Here is a 25,374-nt window from a genome sequence, read left to right as displayed (position 1 = left end):
TTACTCAAAATTTCCCTGCGTCAAGGGAAATTTCCCTTCAATTGGCATCACTGGGAAGAGTGTAGAATTTTCATTGACCGTATATTTTGAATAGTGTATATTTTGAATAATAATTACGGGACACCTGGGTCACTTTTGCTTAAAAACGGGACATTTAGGCGTCCCGTTTGAGAATCAGAAAAAAGCGGGACAGCGGTTGAGAAAAAGGGACTGTCCCGGCCAATACGGGTCGTCTGGTCACCTTGGGAATACGTCCTCCCCAATTTTATATAGCGTATTTTCCTGAATTAATGTATTTATTAATCATACTCAGATTTTTATAGAACATGGTGTTTTTTATCGGAAATTAGAGACTATAGTTTGGAATTGAAATTCGTGAGAAGGAAGATCGCTCGCTCCGACAATGCAAAGTATCTTTTTTTTTTTTTTTTTTTTAAGTTGTTTCCAACTTTCAATACATTTTTGTACGTCATTGCCATCTCGTGGCTGCTTTTCAATGTACATCAAATGTTCGAGATGGTCGTGCCATCTACACGAAATAAGTTGAACTCAATAGTGCGCAGCATATAGGAAGTAGCTTTCTCCTGTCCCATCCGTCCATCTTTGCTTTTCAATTCACAGTTGTAGTGGTTTCGACGATGCGTTTAGGTGGTATGTGACATTGGAGAGTTTCCATCTCCATGTGATGTTTAGGAGTTCCCGACCGTAGAGCAGAGGTGGTGCACGGGTGGACAGGGGTTATGTAAACTTCAAGGTGCCTTTTATGCTGTAAGTAGAGAAAACCTATTATATATTATTTTAATAGTTTATGTTAAGAAAATCAAAATGATCTTTGTTCGGAGCATTCAGCGTCAGGTGCTTCGAACAGGCAACCTCCATGGATTTGTGAATTGGTTTTAATTAAAATTGTTGAACTAGTTAATATTGAAACTGTACTGTAGGCTTGACCTAGATGTCTAGATATATATTAGCAATTATAAGTAAATTTATATAAGCTAAATTTAACCACCAAGTGATAGTGCTTCAACAACTGCGGCACAAGGTGATTCGAGGTCATAGTAAATTGTTTGCATTAAGCTGTGTATATATAAAGTCAACAAATTGGAAACAGATTGGAAGTAGAATAATTCGGTATTTATATTTCGTATTTCCCCTGTCCAAGAAAGATTATTATTTTTCTTTTATGTAGAGAGTAGCCTTGCAATTATTATTATTATTAACAAAACTACAATAGCGTTATTTACAGAAATCAGGTCTAAATAAATATCATAACAAGCGTACATGTCATTCTCACTACGATAAAGTTTGAGAGCAATAATTTGCAGCTTTAGTTTGTGAAAAATAAATGTGACCTGTCAGTAGTTAGCATCCTGTACTGCTGTTAGTACACTCCTGTTCCTCTATATGATCAAACCTTGCACTAAGCATTTGATGTAATGAAAAGACAGAAAGAAAAAAAGTATTGGAAGTAGACAATTTTCTAAGGGATAAAAGTATGCTTTTTTTTTTTCTGTCTCGTGTATCGTATACTTTATTTATCATCACTTTTAAATATGGGTTGGGATCTGTATTAGAAGAGTTTTCTGTCATTTGATGGAATTGAGCTATAGAAACGTCAAATGGAAGATTGAAGTTAGCTGCGCATTCAATTAATATTGGCTTTCCGGAGATGTTTGGATTGTCTTATAGCGTCAGTTTACTTGTTCTTGAACGTGTTGTGATCTTTTCCCTGATATCCTTCAATGTGACTACTTCATTTGTTCTCCAAATTGTCAACAGGTTTGGTTTTGAGTTGTTTTCATTGTCTGAACTCGTAATTCAATCTGAATATTTTTTATGATAGGTTAATAGTTTTTAGTCCTAGCATGCACACTAGTGTACTTAAGAAAAACTGGTGTACACATTAGAGCAGGGGTCTTAAACCACGTGATAAGTGTGGTTCATGTTAACAGTTTCAATCCTGCTTGCGAACCATTAAACTGTGCTGCGGTATTTAAATTATTGTTTCTAATAGTGTTTTTTTGTACTTAGATTTTGAAAAGGCCACGGCAGAATAGCGCTTTGCGTAACTTTTGCCAGTGGATTATGCATTGAAGACTCACGCCTTTTTGCCTATGGTTCTCAACCACCCTGGAAGTCCAACAAAAGGGGTGTTGGCTGCGGAATAAAAAATAACTGTTCAATGGATCCTCAGCTAAAATAAATCTAAATTACCGGTAATAGATAGAATGTAGTACAGTTAATATGTAACATGGTTACTGTCAATAATTTACGAAAAAAATATACTTAGCCTATGTCGACCAATTCGTTCCCAGATATGAGTTGTTAATACAATTAAAATCTTGATTTTTTTAGTCGATCAACGAGGCGGGTATTGCAAAATGTTAGATATAAAAATATTCCATTTTGCTATGCAGGACACAAAAAAAATAAATGTTCCAAATTTTTATATCTTTCAGCAAGATCTTACGGATTTCACCATTTCGATATTTCAGGAATCATAAAATTAGTCATATTTTATAGGTTTCCAGACCGTTACTTTAAAATCAGCAGTTGTCAGTATAGATATGTTTTACTGTTTTCCTATTTATGTAGTGTTCTTGGGTTGGTGCAAGAGAGCAAAGTGAAAGTGTTCAAAATGTTACAACCGGAACTGCAGTTGATAGTATGCCCTTCGAAAGTAAAGTTTTTTTTTTTTTTCCTACTGCTTAGTACATCAGTGTCTGTAAGTTAACGGATTTATTGTTGCTTTACAAGAACATTGTGAAGATGGGGAAAAATCTTCTGCTTATGTAGCAGTTCCAGGATGTCTACTGATACTGGAAATACTTAAATTAGACTGGAATTTAATTTTGATGCTGGAAGTACTGAAAATATACTGGAATTTTGATCCACATACTGGAAAAATCACGAAACTGGTGATTTGTCAACTTAAACCTATTTAAAAAATATGGCATAACGAATAATTTGTTAGGTAGATATATTTAATCACAACAAATACTTGGAAAGACTGGGAAATAACTATTGCCACTATAATTCACTTGTAACAGCATGATCATGAGAATTTGAATAACAAATATGAGCAGTTCAAAGATGATAAACTCATCTACAACTCCCAGTTTTTCCACTATCATCTAAGTAGTATAAATTATCATTAATATAGCTTTATTTTGGACAATCATAGGGAACAGGCCATCTGAACCTAAGTTTGGGCCTAACAACACGGCAGCTACAGACGCCGAATGGAATGGTAATGGAATGGAGTTGTATACATCTTGTAATTAGATATATAAAGCAATGGGTGGAGTGGAGGGATGGGAGGGGAATTGGGAGACCCTTTAAAAAATGTTAAAAAAAAATAATCATTGTATTTCAAAAGATCAAGGCTAACTAAATTTATTAAAAATAAAATATTCGTACAATATAACAATTACAAACCTGAAATCAAGAGTGTGATTATTCCTAAAGAACTTTAAAAATTCATTATATTACGTACTGGAATTTTGCTGATATTTGTAGTGAATATACTGGAATTTTAAAAATGAAACTCAGTAGACACCCTGAGTTCCAAAGGTATAAAAGTAATACAAGCAGTGGCTCAATAACTCAATACAGTACTGATTGATTTATCTAGAATTAATTCTTAATTGTTCTTATTAGCATGTCCTAAGGATTGATAAACATACCTGTAAAATATTTTAATTACGAAGTTATTAAAGTAAAATATCTTGGTACTGAAGTAACGAATCGTGTTTTTGGGAATCCAGTCTAAAAATATTTTAGTGCAGTGGTTGCTGATTTATTATATGGTGTGGGACAGTAGAAGATAAGAACAGTGTTTCGTTGACAAATTGAAAATAGATAAAAATCAACATACAATGATGACAATTTAAGAAATATTAATCGTCGTTCTTATTTTACTTTAGATTTCATGTATCTATACTAGGACAATTAGGCTCCGAGCTACAAACATTTAAAAGTAATTAGGAAATTTCATTTTTTCTAAAAATCCGCTATATAGGCTATCAACGATCCCACGGAATGGGCTTTATAAAGAAAATGATAAAATATATTCACATACCGTACGTCAAGTATCGATGCAAGTTTAGGCCTATTATGATGGGTAGCTACACTATTTTTATTAAATACGGAATGTGAAAAAATAAAAGAAAGCAAAACGGAACAAATCGTATATTTTATTTGTGGATCGCTACTTGGCTATCTCTGCCTTATATGGTTCCTTTTTTAGCTTTGGTCAGGGATGTAATGGGGCGTATACGAGAGTATACGGCGTATACCCACTTAAAATGTTTACAGTCCAGCGTATACTCACCTTAAATTTACGAAAGAATGAGTGTATATTGGGGTGCATATACGCCAAGTAGTCTTGCGTATACCCACCAAATATTCTAGCATTACACCACTGGCTTTGGTGTCTTAATTGGTGAAATCCAGCGACAGTTTAGCCTTCGTGCTGTGCAGAATTCGGAAAACAACACTTCATGTATCACGAATAGCAATTTGTATATAATAATTTGATCTCATTTTGAGGAATATACATAAATGCATTACATTGATTTCTGGTACTGAGTCGGAACACTTTTGTGTTACTCTTGTGTAACGTACTCTTCTGGTAAGCAAGTTCTCGCTGATGTTTGAAACATTTTCAGCTGCACCTGTAATCGTGAAAACTAATATTGAGGGGTATTCATTCGTCTTTAAGAGTCTTCATCCCGGCGAAATTAAAATACCGCTAATTTTACAGTAATTATGTGATATCTTCAAATAGATAAAAGATAATCGAAATGTGGAACAAGAGCGCCCTAGACAATATTATTTTCCATGAGAAACCGTTATCACGACTCAATTATCTGCTTTCGATTTCGAGCCATTTTGAAAATCTGCATTTATTTTCGCGTTTCTAAACAGCTGAAAACGGAAAGCCACTAGGTGACTTATTATAACGGTACCTCACGCAAAATAATATTGTTTAGGGCACTCTTGTTCCATATTTCAATTATCTTTTATCTATTTGAAGATATCACATAATTACTGTAAGATTAGCGGTATTTTAATTTCGCCGGCATGAAGACTCTTAAGACTGTTGGAATTTTATATTTGCTCAGATTTGTTCGTTACAAATTGTCTGATTATTGTCTCAGACTTGAGGTAAGCTGAGTATCAACAGAACAACCAAGAGCCAATTTGTGGATTTTGATCTTAGCAGAGCTTACCAATGGTGCATTTAATTTAATCTGTATACTAGGTTACGTGTTTTATCCCTTCGTTGCATATAGATGATGTAAACCATGTTTTTACATATTTGGATATTTTTTCTTCTCAACCTTGGATAGGGCTGTAAAAAATTCAGTTAAAATAAAATATTTTTTGAAGAGTGGATTTTATTAAGTAAATTAGGGTTTATCAAATTTTTACGTACGTTTAAAACCATATTCCTACTTAATGTACCATTTAAGTATTCATATTCTATTTTATGTATGAAACTGTGGAATTCCCTTGTCGCACAAGGGGAATTCGTGAAACTCCATCCGCGTTTAGTGCAGGGGTACACCCACGAGGGGTCCGCCGTGTCCGGACCCCCTCCCCCCCCAAAAAACTTCCTAACTCACCATACATTTGTACACTTTCTCAATAAAACTTTACTTGTTTAATAGGGAAATGATTGATATATGAAAATTTGATCTTACATTTCCTCTGTACTCTTTATGAAAACAATCTAATTCTATAATCTTTTTCTGAAAATATAGTTGGAAGTAATTTACAATTACATACTATCCTTTCGGATAGAGAATAATATCCTTAGTGAATAAAGATTCCGTTATTTTTTTCTCAAGACTTGCCAGTCGAATACTGGAATAGTACTTGAAGTTCTGGAGTCAGAGATGAAAGAAAACAGCTTTATTAACATTTTTGAAAGATAAAAACTCTGCCATATTGGAGGAAATGAAATATTGGATTTTTTTTTCTTTTTAAATCTTGTTTCCAATTACCAATTTGCTTTCTTACAATAAATTTTATAATTAAAGGGTCTTTGTAACATACTATAATCGTACAAAACGGGACATACTTCACCGGATTGTGTGTGGAGAGAACACTACAATTACCAAGGGTGTACAATTTTTACTGAAGAAGTGTACCTTGGACTCTGAAATAATGAATCCATCAAAAGTGAATGTAACTTAGTTTTTGTAGGGTCTTTTAATTAGTAATTACACCAGTAATAGACATTTTAAACATAGCTCTTGTAGTATTTGCTGAAAGCTACTGATTTATCGCATCGAATAGTTTGTAATTTATCAAATTCATGTACTCAGGACTGTCTCATACTTCTCAGCAGCAATCACAGTCTCAGTTTCACCAAAGGCAATATTGTGATATTTTTGTGGAAAGTATTTGGGTAACTTGGAAAGTAGATAGCCCTATGGTTGTCTAAATCTATTCGTAAGGCTGATAAGAAAAGAAAAGTGTAAGGCCATGTTGCTGTGGTTGTTTATCCTAGTAAAGTAATGGAGAAACTTACAATTCATGGCTAGTTATTCATTTTGGTTTGCCTAGAGATGTTAATAATCTGTGTGAATGTTGATCTCATCGTAGATCTATAATTTGCAGGTAAGAATTGAATTCCATATTGGTCGTGTTCACTTTAGTCTTACGCCATTTTATATGGACAGCATTGTAGAGAAAAATAATAAAGAAGAATCTCTAATCACTATAGGTTTACTTTAATGTTACAATATCTAAATTGTCGAATGCAGGACATTATTTCTGAAAATGACTTGACTTCTCGTTAAAATGCAGAGTTTTTTCTTTTGCCCACAGTGTGTTGATTTGAGAAACACTATCAAACACTACATTGCTGCTTGGAATTACAAAATAGAATTTACAATTTTTAAGAAGTTCACACTGTTTTTCATTACTATTGGAACTTCCGATAAAGATCATACTATATTTATCAAGAGTTAAATTTTTGACTTGGCCAAAAATTGTGGAATATGAGTTGAACATCGGAACTTTGATCAAAAGATTTCGGGTCATGCATGCAAACGTTTTTTGACATCCATAAGGCTGTCTACTTTCCAAGTTACCCAAATATTTAACACCAAATTCTTACAATATCGCTTTTAATAAAACAGACTGTAGCAGTTGCTAAGAAATATGAGACAGGAGTGTATGAATTTGCTAAAAGTTACGAACTAGTCGAGACGACAAATCAGTAATCTTCAGCAATTTCCAATCACTACAAGAGAACTATGTTTAAAATGTGTCTTACTGTTCTATGATAGATGGTCACACTTTTGCTTTGAAGGTATTCCCGACAGGAAGTAATTTAATCAAACGAATGTTTGGTAGGAGTTCAATCCGTTGGAAACGCTCCAATTCTTTCAAAGGATTTGTCCATTTTTGTAGGTAATCAGTGCACACGTCATAAAATTCCACTGTGTTGAGGACGTCACATTACCATCTTTTCTGAGAATGTATTACGTTCTGTTTCCAAGTCATTTCCCGAAACTGATATCAAAGATTGTTTTAATTTTAGAAGCATCAATTCATTCTCTAACATGCGTTTCAGAGGGTTGAATGCAGAAACTAATATACTGTTAACATCTGCAGTAGAAATCTTTATTTTATTTTATTTTTATTTATTTATTTTTTGTACGACAAATTTCGCTGCTGTGAAAAATACATATTAGTATTAGAATGTAGAAACCACAAATATACAGTAGTTCTCAGAATTTTTCTTTGAGAATTAATTCTAACACAAGGTGTTCTAGAATTTCTGACGTTTGTTGTAATATTTTAGACAAAATGGAAAGTAAATATAAATCTAATTATATTTTGGACAATTCAAGAAGTGTAATTGCCTGCTAGACACGAGGAAAACCGATAAAAAAGTAGGACGTGACCGGACGGATGACAAACCTAGTTCAGTTGGATGGGATTTCAAACACAAACTTCATAACAAAGGATTATTTGAAGCGAATTTTTCAGGTGAGGGGAAGGGATATTATCTTGTAAAATGAACCTTTGGAAAAAGCGTGCCCATAATCGTCGCAAGTTTTCCTTTTGATATGAAACTCTTGGAAAATGAGGTACGGTAACTAACTTTACAGTGTTTTGAGGTAGGTATATATGAAAGTCTATATTTACCCTTTAGCGAGATGTTTCACACTAACATATCAAACACAATATCCAGAGGGCTTTATATTATTTCAAAGTCTTTCTCTAAGTAAACTCGCCTTACTCTAATATATTTGTAATACTTTTGTTTCTGTATTAATTCCGGTTCGATGATCAATATTCGTTATATTACTCCTTTAGTCGCACTGAAACACCTCTCCTCGGAAGTTCAGCGAAGTCGGGCAGTGCCGGGTTTGTTCAGAGGAAAGACGATGACGATGTCTGCATTGTGGCGTCCATCCAATGTCGTGAGGAGAGTCGTGGTTTTACTTGAAAAAAGGGAAGTAACAAATTCCAATCTACAAAGCAAGTATTAACTTCTAGAGGAACTGACGTGCTGACCATATATTACCCGAAAATGCATGAGTGCCATAGGCCGTTAATTCCTAAAGGCTTTGCACCACGAATATTATTTTAATTCATTACCTTCCAATGCAGTTCTGAAGTGATGCGTTCAAATAAGAGACAATCTTTCTAAAACTGTCTAGTTGAACCTGCGCTCTATACACAGCGCGGTCATTCCTCGCAACATTTGTACATGTCCCTTTACAGACACAAGTGAAAGGCGTCTTGATAAAAATCGGCAAAGGGTACCGTAAAGGGAAGATTTTTTTCGATTATTTTTTCAATACCTCGCACCGTTTGCAAGATTGAGCCTGTTTCCGGTTGGAGTTTCTAAGCAAATACATTAATACACAATTAATTACGATGTCAGTGATAGTGTTCACTGGGCAAAACATATTGATCTTAGCCTGGAGAAATGGTTATCTTTAATTTTTTATCATTTGGCCATGAAACAAACGCCTGAGAGATATACAACCACTGTATACAACTGTTGGAATGTATAACTCATAGGATATGATGCTTTAAAAAAATCAACACTTCCATTGTAATCCTAAAACATTTAATAAAGAAATAACGGTCATGTTTTCTTAATCTATTAGAACTGGACAATCTACACAAAATTTGAAATTGACCAGGGAAGACGGCACGTGTCTAGCACTTGCGGTTTTAGAGATTTTATTGTCGAAAGGATTGCAGACAAACTTATAAACCTAGCATTTTAATATATAAATCTTCAGTATTCAACCTCCTCGTGAATTAAAATAAAATAAAATAAAAAAAAAAAAGTGTGGAATTGAAAATTGAACACCCAGTTCAACAATACATAGTGTTGCGCCATACATTAAAAGAATTTTGATATTGTAACAAGTCTATTATCACTTCGAGGAGAGTTGGAAATAGTTGAAGGCTTTTCGTTAAACTAGCCCTTACTCTTTTAAATTTTACTTAATAACTTAAAGACAATGAAGAATGTATGTAGAAGGTAACCCAGGTAATGTCTACAAAAGCAGTTAAGTAAACTAATAACCGTATCCAACCTCCTATTGTGAAGTGGAAATTTGAGTGCGCAGTTTATAACATAATTGTTGGGCGTCCAGATTTCTACTCTGGTACGTCTTGAAAATAATTATTACTTTATGTAATAGTTTTGTTGATACTACTGACTTACTTTCTGCATTTATGTTCTTCGTAGTTTTAAAGTTGTTTACTAAAATTTGAAAGAGTAAAGCTGAGCTTTGGAGAGAGCTGTAAGAGCGTTGAACATGATATTGAATGTATTCCTCACTTGTACGTTGTTTTTTCCTTCTCTTTCTAAAGGTTAAATTCCGAGATCATACTGTTATAGCCTTTTCTCTTGTTGTTTTAATATGTGATAAACTCGAATTTTCTTACATCTGTGTAAAATAGTTTTTCAATGACGATACACGCCCAAAATGTATGTGTAATTAAATTCCTTATCGAAAGTCATGACAATATCCCGTGAAAGTGCGCCCTTACGGATCGGAGTAGAAGAAAGAGAACTTGAAGAGGTCGATCATTTCAAGTATCTGGGAAATATTTTGACGAAAGACGCATACTGCACCAAAGAGATCAGGTCAAGAATTGCCATAGCCAAAGAACCATTCAACAAGAAAAGACTGCTAGCAGTCCTAATGTTGGACTAAGGAAGAAATTGGTCAAGTGCTATGGGGTATTGGACTTTATGGTTCAGAGGGGGCCGCGGTGGCTCAGTGGTAGAGCGTTCACCTCTGGTGCTTGGGGTCTCGGGTTCAATCCCAGCCCCCGCCAAGTGAACTTTGTGGTGGACAATCACCGTGTGCGTGGGTTTTCTCGGGGTTCTCCAGTTTCCTCCCACTTTCTTCATTCCACCATTTCATTCATTACTCATCATCACCGTCTCCTTTAGCCTAACCGGCATAACCATGGGACGTAAAACTCAAAGATTTCATTTTTTTTATGGTTCAGAGACTTGGACATTACGGAAGTTAGAGGAGAAATATTTAGAGAGCTTCGAAATGTGATGTTGGAGGACAGAGAAGATAAAATGGACATAGAGAGTGAGAAACGAAGATGTTTTAATACGGATAGGAGGGAACAGGACTCGTCTAGCCAGCATCTTTTTGTAGAAAGCCCGATAGGATTGGACACATTTTGCGAAAAATTGTCTTCGTCTTACCACCCTAGAAGGAAAGAAGGAAGAAAAGCGAGGAATAGGAAGAACACAAGTAGAAAAATATATAAAATAGAAAAGAAGAGGGGTAGCTGTAAATTAAGAAAGAAGAAAAAAACCTTGATTAATCCCAGGATGTACCAAAAGGCGGAATAAGAATGAATTATTATTGATTTTTTATCGCTTTTTGGGAAACTTGACAGATCCATTTCAAGCAATTGAATTGTTTTAAATCTGTGCTGTTAACATCAGTGTTCGTAAGGCGAGAATAGATTTCTACGCTTGCTAGAATCGTATCTGAATATAAGAACGTTTGTATGTCTTGAAGACATACCGCTAGCATGGATCAATTCATTGGTTTCTTCAATTGTGATACGCGGACCACGATTTGTTCTTGAAGTACTGTTACTTAGATTGAACATTAGTTATTATTATTAAAAAAAAAGAATTACGTATCACACTATAGTTGATGATTTGAAATAGGTATACATTATACAGTTTAATAAGGTAAATTTACTTTGGAAGTGGCTAGAGTAGGGTGATCGTAGAGCTTTTTGACCAATAAAACGTCCTCACTTGAAGGATTCAAACACTGCTCTAGTGTATATCCTTTCCTAGTAATTATAATATAAATTTAAAGTTAGCAATGGTACCATTCATTTTTTCTCTGTTTTTAATTGGAAAAATACTATTACTGTCTTTCCTATGTTACAGAGGAAAGTAACTACTGCTGTTTTTTTTAATGTAGCTTCAAGAGCAAGGTTATGTACTTTATTATTGACATAAAACTGTTGTTAGTACCGTTGGGCGTGTCTTTGTTTTATAACATAATATTGTTCTTTGGATGAGGTATATCGAAATGTGGAATTATATAACTTTGTTTATACGATTGTGCAGGATCTCATAGCTATTTTTAGAGGAGAGTTTGTTACTGTACTCTTCGGAAAAGATCTTTAGCTTATCCTTGACCTATGCGAAAACCACAACAGCTACATCAAAGTGCGCGTGCTGCCCAACTCTTCTTTCTTTTGGCACAGGTCACTAATGTGACGTAGTGATTGTACTTGATTTGGCAGTCTGCCTCTTCAGTGCCCATTAGGAGGGAAAAAAATTGACCTTGCAAGTTTTTCTTCTTTAATTCTAAGGTTAATGTGCTGAGAATATTGTTGCATATTGTATGATTCTAGTTTATCTAACTGATTGCATACAATTGGCGGTTAATAGCAACATAAAATCATAATGTTTATCAATACTAAATCGTGGATACAAGAGTTAACGGTACTTGCGCGTCAGTTGTATAAATAAAAGCTTGTTCTGCAAAGTCTGGCAGTAAACCTTAGTTTTAAAGCTGTGTGTTTTCATTTGTGGAAGGAGTGTCCTAATAGCGTGCTATAGCACGGCCAACAAGAGATGGTCTCTGACGTTCCTTACCACATGCGGTGGGACACTGCAGCCCCTACTTTGATACCAGTGTTACCAACCACGATCACTCTGTCTTATACCATTAATTAAATTGCCACTGCAGTTGCACCGAAAAAAACCTCGACACGCGAGTAGTCGCAATGTCGCTGTCAGAGACGTTCTCTTACTGGACGCACTATAGCTATTATGACTGGCTGCGGTTCCCAGCATTGAACTGCTGTTTTTCAGGATAGCAGTCTTTCGATTGGTTTGACACAGCTTTTCACTCTTCTCTATCCTTAACCAGACTTTTCCATTTCCTTTTTCTCCCCTGCATCTTTTATTTTGTTCCTATATTTCAATCGCGGCCTCCTCTTACCTATCTTTCCTTCTGCCATTTCCTCAGTATCTAGTTAAGGTGATTCCTACATGTCTGATGATGTGCCTAATCTTCCTTTCTTTGAGTTATTATTAATAGGGAAACAAATGTGTTATGACACGTTGGGCGTTCAGAAAAGGGTGTTGTCAGCCAAAAGAGGTTGGAAACCACTAGTCTAAGCTTTACCGTAGCTCCATGTGTTGTGTAGTTGCCTTACTTTGCAGGTCTAAATTTTAGGTGAGAGCACGTGTCTGATACAATCTTTATTGGTTTGGTTCCTACTTTAGTCGGTTACGTATTTCATTGGGTGCACGAGGTTGTAGAGCAGTAATTTTCAGCGGACTGTTGTATGACGTAAGAGCAAACTTTTACGATCGAGGAAGTGGAGATAAGTTGGAACAAGTAAGGGGAAGTGTCTTAAGTAGAGGAGTGGAATGGATGAATGAGTGTGCTAGGTTTGAGGTTCCATTTTCGGTTCAACACAGTATGGTCGCTAGGTAAATAAAGCGTAGGTTGGGTACATAATCCTCGTTTATTTTCGTACAATGTGTTACGTTCCTTACTTTTAATCTGCTTATTCTTTAATGTTCCTTGTTTCTGAAATTTAGACAAAAATGCAATTGATTCCACCATTATAATGTTTAGTGGTGGTCACAAAACTCTTCGTCTGTAAGTTCCAAATGTAACATACTTATTCGGAACCCGCCTTAAGCTAGTCAGGGTTCGTACCGACAATATATGCACATGCTTGAAAATTGGTAAATCGTGACCTAGAAAACCTGAGAAAATCACTGAATTCGTGCTCACAATTGAATGAGAACTTGGATAATGTCAGGCCATTCGGAGTTCCTTGGTTCGAAGTACATTCTATGGGCTTAAACATTAAATTCCTGTAGTTAAGGGTGTGTTTCATTGATGCCTTTATGTAGTTTATAATGTTTATATTTTTATTGTATCAAAACGCTAGACTTAAATTTTCATTGTTTTGCGGGTATTTATGGCGCGACACTAACACTATTTTCATTTAATTTGATAGAAGGGGGACACGGTGGCTCAGTGGTAGAGCGTTCACCTCCGGTGCTTGGGGTTCCTGATTCGATCCCAGCTCGCGCCGTGTGGACTTTGTGGTGGACAAACACCGTGCTCGTGGGTTTTCTCTGGGTTCTCCCGTTTCCTCCCACTTTCTTCATTCCACCATTTCACTCATTTCTCATTATCACAGTCTCCTTTAGCCTAACCGGCATAACCGTGGGACTTAAACTTAAAGATTTCATTTCATTTTAATTTGATAGAAGTAGGGATTAAAATTTTGGATGGAATACGATGCAATCTGTGTGAAATCTGCAATATAAGCACTTGATATAATGCAGAGCAATAATGATAGTAAATGGAGTGGGTTTTTCGAGAAAATAGATAAATGCAAAAATCTTGTTCAAAATAATGCAGTATAATACTCGCTGTTCCAGTCAGAAATGCACGCGTCGAATGAGTATTTAGTATTAATGAAAGCTGTATAATGAGATCATAAAAAAAAAAAAAAAACTCATATCAACAGAGCTTGCGAAGGCCGAGAGTTGTGTTCACATAAATTTAAAAAAAAAAAAAAAAAAAAAACTGAAGAATAGGACTTTTGTTCAGTACTAAGGAACTCTAGATGAAGTGGATAATATTATAATCATTAATGTTTTGTGTTATTTTCAGTTTGGTTAGTAAGAATGCTGGTGTTAATAGTAGTGGTTATATTTTTGAGAGGTAATGGGTATAGTAATAACACGCAGAAATTTTTAATTTTTAAAGGTGCCGCACAAGGTTAAAACTTTCATATTCTGCTAAGGAGAGTTCCATCAGGTACTAGGTACAGAGTCAGGAATAGTTTCTTCTGTGCACTTTTACGTAGCAAGAGCCACACTTTTTTTTTTTCTTTTTTTAAAGGAAGGGGGGTACTTACGCAATGTAGTGTAGTATAAAATTTCCTGCCAATATCATTTCAGTGAAAATAATCTTACGGTATAGTATAGGAAGTTTATTTTCTGTGCCCATTGGAAAATAGAGGTGTATTAACTTAAGTTTGCGACTTAAGAATAGGAATACCTCAAATCGAGTCTGTTCTATGTCTGGAACACCGAACCACGGAAGTGAATATAGATTTAAATGTATTTTTCATTGAATGATATTAATTCGTAATTGTTTTAATTTTTGTACAGTTTGCTTGAGCTTAAGCTGAGCGTAACTTGCAAAGAAGATAAACGGAAATTGAATTAATTTCTTGTCAGAGAGAGAGTTTGAAACTGGGTTCATATTGTCATTTTGCGTTCAGCTTGTTAAAGTGAACGTATTCACTCCTGGTAAAGAGATAGCTGACGTTTTCCCGCTCACCGCATCAGGCAACGGGATAGTTGCTCATCGTATTGTCATTGACTAACCTTTGAACCGGATGATCTTTGAGTATTTCTTAAAACTTGTATCTGTTGGAACGACGGGGAAAAACATGATAAAAAAAATAGTTAATTTTGTCTTCCGTAGTAAGTGACTTCTGAAACCTAGGATGGAGATAGCTCGATGATTTTTTTTTTTTTTTTTAATCTCTATTTACACATTCGTTGGGAGCAACACAATATTTGCTAACGTGGGCAGTTGACGTCAAATACTGTTTTTACAAGTAGACGTCCCGTTCAAAGTTAAGGTTTATGCGGTTACTATTTCAATATTACTTTCATAGTCCTTTTTTTTTTTTCTTAATACATAGTTTTCATATCAGTCTTTGTGGTGACAGATGTGGATATTGAATCGACAAATCTAGCCAGGAAAGCAATAAGAAACAAGGATTTGGATACTGGAAAGTTTAGTTAGGAAATGATAGATTGAACGAAAAAAATGTAAGTTGTAGAAGAAATATAAACTGGAACTAGTGGACGATTGGGAAATCAGATTGCAGAGGAAATAGTAGAGATGTGGAGAGTCCAGAGGTAAGGAGCTATAAATTAGCTAATAGTGCGGTGTGAAATATGAATAAGGAAGCTACGAGAAACTAAAGCCCACTTTTTTTATCTTAATTTATTGATATGTACTGTATTTACTTACTTTGTCAGCAGCGATGCTATGTAGGACTACAGACATTTGAACTGAACCACATTTACCGGGAATTGAACCAGGTACCAAAGGCACACGCCTAAATAGGAAGGTTACTTTTGTGATGTTCAGTAAGAGTTGCGAAAATGAGCTCATTGAATGACTCTGTACAGTGCAAAGCAGAAACTTACGAACATTGCAAAACTCTATGGAAATAAACTCGAGGCTTTTTGAAATTTGAGTGTAGAGAAGTGATGTGTCACGGAATTTTAGAATTTAAAAATCAAGAAGCATTTTGATTTAATTTTAATAATAAGTTAAAATCAATTTTGAGAGACTACCAGTCAACGTTGGCGTCTCCAGCTGCAGTAACACGTACTACATAATCACTGCATTTTAGAAACTTAGTCTTATGCGAGGGACGTTCAAGTTATAACCGGAATTTTCGTTTCTGTTATATAGAGAAGACAACCTGCGAATCAATTACTGTTCTTTTTCAAGGTATGGTTGAACTTCAAAAGAATGTTAGCGTAAGAGTCATTCCAGTGAATTTTTCCAAAATATTTCGCAATCTCTCTGTAAGCCAGCCAAAAGTGCACTAGGAGGCCACGTTTAAGAAATCCTGATCTACACCCAATTCTTCAATTTTCAGCTATCACCAGTTTGTATTTTCTCTTCCTTTTACTGAAATTTTTCTCGTTGCTTTCTGATGCCACCCAGATAATTTTCTTATTCATGAAAATGAAGCGAAATCGCTAACATATCCATGTCTATTATTATTATTTATTACCTTCTCAGCTGAGCCTCCTGTACTTAATAATCCAAAATAAAGTTAGATAAACTTATAAATTATGAAGTTTCCGCCACTCACCATTCCCGTCCATCTTGGGTCTGAAGATTCACTTTAGAATTGTATTTTCAAAAACTTTGTCTGCGTTCTTCCCTTAAGAGGCCTAATCACTGCGAAATTAAAATACCGCTAATTTTACAATAATTATATGATACCTCCGAATAGATAAGGTGATCGAAATGTGGAACAAGATCGCCCTAGACAACAGTGGCGGCGTAAGGCAAACTGGGGCCCGGGGCCAGTGAAGTAGGTTGGGGCCCCTTTTCAAAAATCGTGATTTATACAGTTCTATTTTTGACATTCATTTACATAATCATTCTTTCTGTTTGCTCCTCCCCCTATCCCGTTGGTGTGTGTGTTTAGATTGGGATATAGTCTATTAAACAAATAGGGCTGACATTCAGCACCCCTCTCTATTTTTTAAATACTTAGAACAGCCTTCAGGCTGGTATCTACAAATAAAACTGAACCACGATTATTATTGCATATTTTTTTTCTTTTTTATTCATTTTTAAACAAACTACACTATAGAAAAAGGATTAGGGATACAAGCAAGGTGACCAGACGTCCCGTTTTAGCCGGAACAGTCCCTTATTTTCAACCGTTGTCCCGTTTTTTTCTGATTCTCAAACGGGACGCCTAAATGTTCCATTTTTAAGCAAACACGACCCAGATGTCCCGTAATTATTATTCAAAATATAAATGGTCAATGCTAATTCTACACTCTTCCGTTCCAACACTCATTGGGAAGGTTCAGCCGTGCCTAGAACTTCTGAATATTCAAATGAGAATTTGAGTGTTCTGTGGTTCAAGTGGGAATTGAGTGGGAATTCTGAGTATTGAAGTAGTTAAAAGTATTGTTGGGTAATACTTAAGTTAGAAACGCTGTGTTATCATTCTTACTTGTGTATTTTGTAAATTGAAAACACTGCTGAGTCCCAAAATGCATGTGAAAGTCACCTCCCCCCGTCGCCGATTCGTATGCGTCCTGTTTTTGAAAGTAAAAGTTCTGGTCACCTTGGATACAAGTGTAACGGAAACTACAATCCACAACAGAAATAACAATCTTAAGAACAAACAAAACATAACAATCAAGAATCCAGAATTTATCCTACACCTATACTATCGTAGTATCAACGCGTACTGTAATTAGATGAATAGTGGAAGTAATGCTCCTAATAATACAGTTAGAGACAAATTTACGCACAAAACGTAACAATGAGCTTATATTGCAAAAATTGCAAATAATAATATAACCGATGCGATTTTTAAATGTAAGCTCTATGTTTTCTAGAATATTTTTGTTCGGTTCTCGCCTTTGGTGTTTCTCCTGCGCAATTTCTCATATGATTAAGTTTATTCATGCTTTCTCACTTGTCTGAATTTACGTTAGATGGGTTTTATTTGATTAGATTTTTCTTCCTACAATTAGCTCCATTCACTTTAACATTCGGTTTCTCTCCAGTGATAATGTACGATCTATTTAGTCCCGCTGCTTTTGCCGAAATATCAATGAATAGTTAAGCACTAGAATATTTCTCTCCTGCTTGTCTTTTTTACTATTGTTTCCAGATTTTGCACTTATTTTATGGTTATATTATTTTGTATTTAATAATTCAGTCGTGTTTATATTCTATCACTTATGACTATTTCCATTACCATTTACTAACATACTTAGTATTAGAATATATTATAACAAAAAATCCTGAATATATTGAATAATTGGGGGATATTATAGATTAAATATGTGAGCACAGAATTCTACTACGGGTTATACCATCCTACTTTTCATTACCACCTATCACCAGTCAATTGACAAATCTTTATAGTTTTTTTATTATTACTCTTTTGGTACTTTTGGGGGAGCGGTGGCTTAGTGGTAGAGAGTTCACGCCCGCTGCTTGGGGTCCCTGGTTCGATCCCACCTCGCGCCGTGTGGACTTTGTGGTGGACAATCACCGTGCTTGTGGGTTTTCTCGGGGTTTTCCCGTTTCCTCCCACTTTCCACCTTTTCATTCATTTCTCATCATCACCGTCCCCTTTAGCCTAACGGCATAACCGTAGGATGTAAAACTAAGATTTCATTTTCTTTTGGTACTTTTGTATTTTTATTGTCTTTAATTGAAACATGAAACTACTTTCGACAGTAGTTCCACTACCATATTAGCCCATGTTCCACCAACATTCAGAATGATACCTTCCTTGCTTTGGTAGCAGCGAAGGTCTCAACTATATTATCAGAATCCAGTGGATGCTATTTCATTTTCAATAGAAAGAATGGCTAGATTCGTGAATCTTTCCTGACTCATTGTGAAACGCAAGTATGATTTTATCAGTTTCATTTTGGTGAAAAACCTTTCACATGATGCGACAGATACGGGCAGCGTTATCAAAATCTGAAGAGCGGTTGCCAAACTTTGGTAAATTTCAAGCCCCATTGAAGATACATAGTTCAGAATACCTTGTGGTGAAAAGTCAAGCTGTTCTTTAGCTTTCTGAGAACACCTTAGTGAACGGATTAAATGCTCACAATCCTGAAATAATAAGCCATCCAGGTCATTCGAGTAGAACAAAGCCAAATCAAAGCAACATGCTTTTAGCCTTTCCTCTCTCTCACACTTCGGCCTGTGCAGTCAGGTTTCATTCTTTGCTTCTCCAGGCATGCATCTCCTCCTACTGTGTGTACCCACAGTTATGTTCCATGCCCTGCAACTTCTTTCAGCTGTGGATATGATTTCCTTGCCCAGTTCAAATCTCTAGATATTAATGGTGTTAACCAGGTTCTGTAACTGAACAAGAGTTTGATTGAAACTCATATCCTGAGAATGAAGGCATTTTTGGATCTGATCAATATGAGAGATTTGCAGACCAGAAATATACTAAAGCGATGAAGTTAAATGACTGGATGCTTGCAAAAAGAAAACCAGCATCTCTTCTAGTATCAAGCGTTTCAATCGAAGTGTCACGCAGATCTTCCAACAGACCAATTACTTCATCCAATTGTCTAGAAAGTACCTTTAAAGCTTCTGCTTTTGAACTCCATCTAGTGTCATTTTCACGTTTCAGACCAATCTTTACGTGATTTTGCAGCACATTCCATCAGTGAGTAGATCTAGAGAAGAATACCAACAAACGTTCCATTGCTCCCAACAAAGTCACCGCCAGAACGTTAAGGTGTGCAGCATGTAACCCTCAGGGTTCAATGAATTATTGTTACAAGGAACGAAAATGGCCAAAGGACTTATATTCCGTATCAAAGTTTGAACTCCAGAATATTGCCCGGCCATTGTAGCCTGATTAACACAAGACTGGCCTCTGGAATCTTAATACCAAGCCTATCACATTGAAGTTTCTTCAGTATTTCAGCAAAAATACTCTCAGCAGTCTTTTCTTCGACAGAGATGAAATCAATAAATGCTTCCCGAACAATCACGTTGTATGTCAACAAATCGAATGATTTGTGACAAGTGTTCCATATGAGAACAATCAGGAGTTGAATTAAATATAATGCTGAAGTATTTTGATTATTTGAACACTTGTTTTCTTATTGAACATTTTCTTCACTCTAAATTTGTGGGCTGAAATGTAAATTCATACGCCAAAAAACAAGAGCAGAAATGGGGAAACCAGCTAAGCAAAAGGGTTTCGCTCGCTGAAAATTCGACTTGTAAAGGACAAAAGAATAAAGAGAGAAGGAAAACAAGTGAATCAGCGACTATAGCGTCTGCACCAAAGAGCTTATAATTAGGAACAGAATGCTAGTATCCTAATAAACCATTATATACGTTGATTCCTTCTTTCTGCCCTTCTCTTGAACTGATATATAAATAAATAAATAAATAAACAGTGATAATTTAGGAAGCATGCTAGCAGACGGGGGGGCCTCATTACTTGCACCATGAGACCTTAGAATGTAAATAACACAATATACTTTGACTTTTATTATATTTTAATCTACACTCATCTTTTCCTTTAAATTTCTCTGAGGTTATTGACCAAAGTGAAACTTTTATTTTATTCATATTTTAATCCACATACATTTTTTCCTTTAAATTTCTTTCGGACCCTAAGAGAGTAAAACTTTTATTTTATTTATTTTTCACCTACATTCAACTTTTTTTAAAAAAAAAAAATCTTGGGGGCCCTAAGAAAGTGAAACGTGTTTTATTTTTTTCACCTGCATTCAGCCTTTTCCTTTAAAATTCTTTGGGGGCCCCGAAGAGTATGAAACATTTACTTTATTTTTCTCCTATATTCAGAGCTTTTTCCTTTAAATTTCTTTGGGAGCCTCCAAGATAATGAATCTTTTATTTTATTTATTTTTAATCTACATTGTTTTTTCTTTAAATTTCTTTCGGGCCCCCAAGAGAGTGTGATCCAAAGCTTATAGTTTGTTTATCTTATACGGAAATAAAGCACTGATTAGATTTATTAGACAGATATTTCTGTTGTTTCATACGTTATTTGGTGTAATATTGATTGACAATTAATTGCGTTTACATTTAGGAAAGGTGTGGATTATAAACCTTGACGGCCCTTGTACGGCTCATGTAACTACTTTTTACCTACCGTCGGGGGCCCCCACAAGGTGGGGCCCGGGGCGGAGGCACCGCTCGCCCCGCCCTTACGCCGCCACTGCTAGACAATATTTTGTATGAGGTACCGTTGCAGGCATTTAGAAACGTGAAACTAAATTCCAATTTTCTAAATATCTGGAAATCGATTGAAAATAAGTGAGTCGTGATAACGGTATCTCGTGTAAAATATTATTTTCTAGGACGTTCTTGTTCCACATTTCTATTGTCTTTTATCAATTTGAAGGTATCACATAATTACTGTAAAATTAGCTGTATTTTAATTTCGCTGTGATGGGGCCTCATAAAGTAAGCAACCATATAGTACAACATGCGTAATAAAAATGATCTTTTAATTCAACGTTCTATATGTATGCTTTTTACGGAAAGAGAGGACGATTGTTGAAAGTGAATGATTATGAGAGTTGGTAATATGAGAATGTGGAAGAAAACGAGACAACCTAGGACACGATGTTGTCTACTACAAATTTAAATGGGCTGGGATCGAACCAGGGACCCGTCACACACACAGATATGCTTTTGTGCTGAGCTACTGTGCTAGCCTCATTGTTCGTAACCACTTTTCTAATACTTTCAACCGAACTTCATTGCTAGTTCGTTATTTTTCCCTTTTTGTTGTCTCTTTTCTCCTTCGTAAGAGTTCTACCGATATCTGCTGAAATTTTCGTTTGCGTTTTAGATGTTCGTTAACATACATAGAACTATTCACCTGTTGTACCTACTGTCCCTGGAATTTCTATAATGTAGACTTCAGTGTTGTTACACGAAATGATTTCATCGTTAGAAAGCGGGTATTTAAACTTACTTAATCCCACTCTCCCCCTCCCGTTGCTTACAATAAGTAATGAAGTTATTGCTTTGATGTCAAGACATTCAACTGTTCTTGATACGTATCAGTATACAGGAGCATAACATTAGTGGAACAAGATCGTTGATCTTGAGTGGCAGCTGAGAATCTGTGCACCATGTGTCACCTTCGTTTCTGTTTGGCAACCACTGGTTTGTACAGCTTGGGTAAATGCTCTCCTGCTGAGATGGAATGATCCACTTGGAACGAACACGTGTTTCAGTTCTTGACAGTACTATAATGCAGATGTGAGTCATTACTGTTTGAGGTTATTAACATGTCTCTTTTTCTATATTGAATTACTTCAGGGGCAGGGTTGTTTCATTTAATAAAAGTATCCTTGTCTTTGAATTTCTTCCAACTTACCCTTTAGTATCATTATCTCTTAGTACCCGGCTATTTGAGGCGATCGCAAAGCGTATTTATTGCTCATGCGTACTCTTGGAATACGCTGACCATGTATTTAAATGTAGATGGCTAATCATAAACGCGAAAGCAATAAAATCGCTGAGAAAACGTCAGCTCGAGCGTATTTGGTGCGGGTTGGAACAATAGACCGCCTGCTGTTTAAAAGATTTCGAAAGGAAGGGAAAAAAAGGAAAGACGTGTTGCCAGGCAAAGGGATTGTAGCAAGAAACAGCTGCTTGGAAGATGGTTTGTGCAGAGTATTGGAACTCTGCTATTACACACCTGGACCTGGCAAAAAGACCTGGAAACCCTGACTGGCTCACAGTATGATTTACACATCTGGTGAAAGTAAAATTACTGAATAGCCACTTTGGCCGCGTTCGCTACAGGGGGTAACGCTTTCTCAAATAGCCTAAGACTTAATACGAAATGGCTGATCTATATGTTCTCCATAAGACTATTAGTGGAAGGACAGAGGACATCTTTTATTATTATTATTATTATTATTATTATTATTAATAATAATAATAATAATTCTATAGAGTAGTGGTGAAGAAGCGGGCTTGGTATTGAGCTTGTCAGCCATAATCGGGACTTTCCTATGGTGCTATTTCTATTTTATCTGTATCTACTGTATGTATAAAGGAATTTGTTCTCAGTGACTGACTCACTGATCAGCGTCCAGTCACTCCTTAAGTTACAAACTTGAACTTTTAGCAGTAAATAGGATAGGTAAATAGAAATTGACGGGGAAGTAATGGTTTCAATTGTTATAATAAAATGTCTATATTTCGAAACCTCTTTAGAGGCGTGAAATTTAGTGTTCAAATTTTTCATTTAAAATAGACTTGTTGAAGCGTTCTTTCTATATTTCACCTAGACGGGAAGAAAAAAGTAGAGGTTGCAATTGTATAAGATGGCCATCTCTCGAAATCCTTTAAGGTTAGACAGTGGCGTAACTAACTGGCCTTCAGTGCGGGACCCGCGGAAAAGGGGGCCCATTCAAGTTTCGAAGATTGACTTTATAATGTTAAAATCCACTTCTTAGATTTCATATTATTTCACACGTTTTCCTTAATACTGTTCTATAATGAAATATTTTTAGGTTAGTGCATTAAAAAAAAAAAGCTTAATCTACCGGGAACACTCTGTATAAACACCGAATAATTTGACAGTAAGTATATTATTGTATTAGCGTTTTAAGAAAAAGAGTTCAGAGATTAAGACTCGTATCAATCGATAAATCTTATTTAGTTAAGCAAATGGTATAGATGAATGTAAATCTTCATGCGTAGTTTCTGAGATTTTTTTTGTAAACCTGAAAATTGATTCTTTCTAAGAACTACTCCACGTATTAAAGTGAAACTGATACTGAAGTAGTATCTCATCAGGCTTTTCATTGATAGTAACAAGATTACGGTACACAGTATGCTTAATGAGATAGCCCAAAATTGTGATTGACGCTAAAACTTGAATTAACTATAAAATTTTGTACAGGTAAGACCTATATTAATCGATAGATTACATAGAGCTAAACAAAACCACATGCTTGAAAGTAATTTATCACGTGCAGTTTGAGAAAACCGAGAGAAACTAGTTATTATGAGACTAAAAGTATATCCTTCATTGGCAACTAGCAGCGTTCACCCCGCTTCGCTGCGGTCACCCCGGAACGCAATAAACTTTGTTACTTAGATAATTTTTACTTTTTCGCTTTCAAGTGATATGATAAAAACCATAGAAGATTGCAGTAAATCTTAACATTATATCGCCTGTCATTTATGTTAACCCGCCCCGCTTCGCTGCGGTCATCCCGGTGCTGGCATATTGTAAAAGTGTCTGTAAAAATAAGCAAATCAATTAAAAAATTTTAAACAGAAGATTCAAGCTATTTTCCGCTCTATATCGCCTGTCATTTATGTTAACCCGCCGAGTGACACGGTCATGCGGGTTGCATATAAATACGTTTATTTTTACCTATGATGAACTAATAACAAAGGATTTGTACGTTATGGACACTTGAATGGTCAATTATCTCAAGACACTGGTAATTAAAAATTAAAGTGATATGATAAAAACCATCTAGGGTCCAAATCCTAATAACCCCCCAAAAATGAAAGAAATTGGTTCAGCCGTATTAGCGTGATGAGCGGACAAAGAATTGTACGTTCTCTTTTATATATATAGATTGCATATAAATACGTTTATTTTTACCTATGATGAACTAATAACAAAGGATTTGTACGTTATGGACACTTGAATGGTCAATTATCTCAAGACACTGGTAATTAAAAATTAAAGTGATATGATAAAAACCATCTAGGGTCCAAATCCTAATAACCCCCCAAAAATGAAAGAAATTGGTTCAGCCGTATTAGCGTGATGAGCGGACAAAGAATTGTACGTTCTCTTTTATATATATAGATAAATAATAAATAGGTCTTTATTTTGTCAGGTTAATTTATTTATGTTCTGGGAATGAAATACTCATTGATGTTATAGCCAGTGGCGTAGCACACTTTTGCGCCCCCCCCCCCCCCCCGCAAAGTATAGAGAAGGGGCCCTAGTTGTAAAGCCGATAGAAGAAAGTTTGAGGTTCTACTTCTTTAAATCTTTATTCATCGCAAGACTTCGGGGCCCCCCGTACTGCGGGGGTTGCGGGGGCAGCTGCTACGCCACTGGTTATAGCAGATGGTGCTTATTATTGTTTGGTGACGAACTCTTGCAACAATGACACATACTACATACAAAAAAAAATTAATAATGTGTTTATACAGTACTATTGTTAGTAATGTTAAAAGAATGAAATATGCATCAATAGATTTTTTCCCCATAAATCAAATTAAACAGAAATAATTTAACAATATTCAATAATTTTCAGCTAAGAGTGAATTAAATTTATTCCCTGTCTTTCCTGGTGACAATGAAAACAAAATCAAGTTGGTATAATAAATAATTGTGGTAGTTGTGTAGAATGAGAGGAAGTAGTGATTGATTAGGTAGAACATACAAAGTTATATACGATGTATATAATATACGAAGGAGGATCAGAAACTGTTACGAGGCAGATTTTTCTGAATTTTCGTCTGTTAGAGAAATTAAGAATGCGGT

The 25,374-nt window shown here is 35.6% G+C and overlaps 1 protein-coding gene across 2 annotated transcripts in view; it reads left to right on the top strand.

The window, feature by feature from the left end:
• The first annotated feature begins 597 nt into the window (after nucleotides 1–597).
• Nucleotides 598–25,374, top strand: part of smg (sterile alpha motif domain containing protein 4 smaug) — a 197,199-nt gene continuing 172,422 nt past the window's right edge. Inside the window, exon 1 of one of the 2 annotated variants that reach the window (XM_081771675.1) lies at nucleotides 598–768. The gene's annotated coding sequence lies outside the window, so the exon portion shown is untranslated. Of the gene's footprint in view, nucleotides 769–15,314; nucleotides 15,461–25,374 lie in introns of those variants that run through there. The other variant, XM_081771677.1, reaches the window with a different exon arrangement.

The sequence above is a fragment of the Thermobia domestica genome, chromosome 9, assembly GCF_964235325.1.
Source record: "Thermobia domestica chromosome 9, izTheDome1.hap1.1, whole genome shotgun sequence".
In the NCBI taxonomy this organism is placed as follows: Eukaryota; Metazoa; Arthropoda; class Insecta; order Zygentoma; family Lepismatidae; genus Thermobia; species Thermobia domestica.
This window is presented reverse-complemented; position numbering and strand designations above follow the sequence as displayed.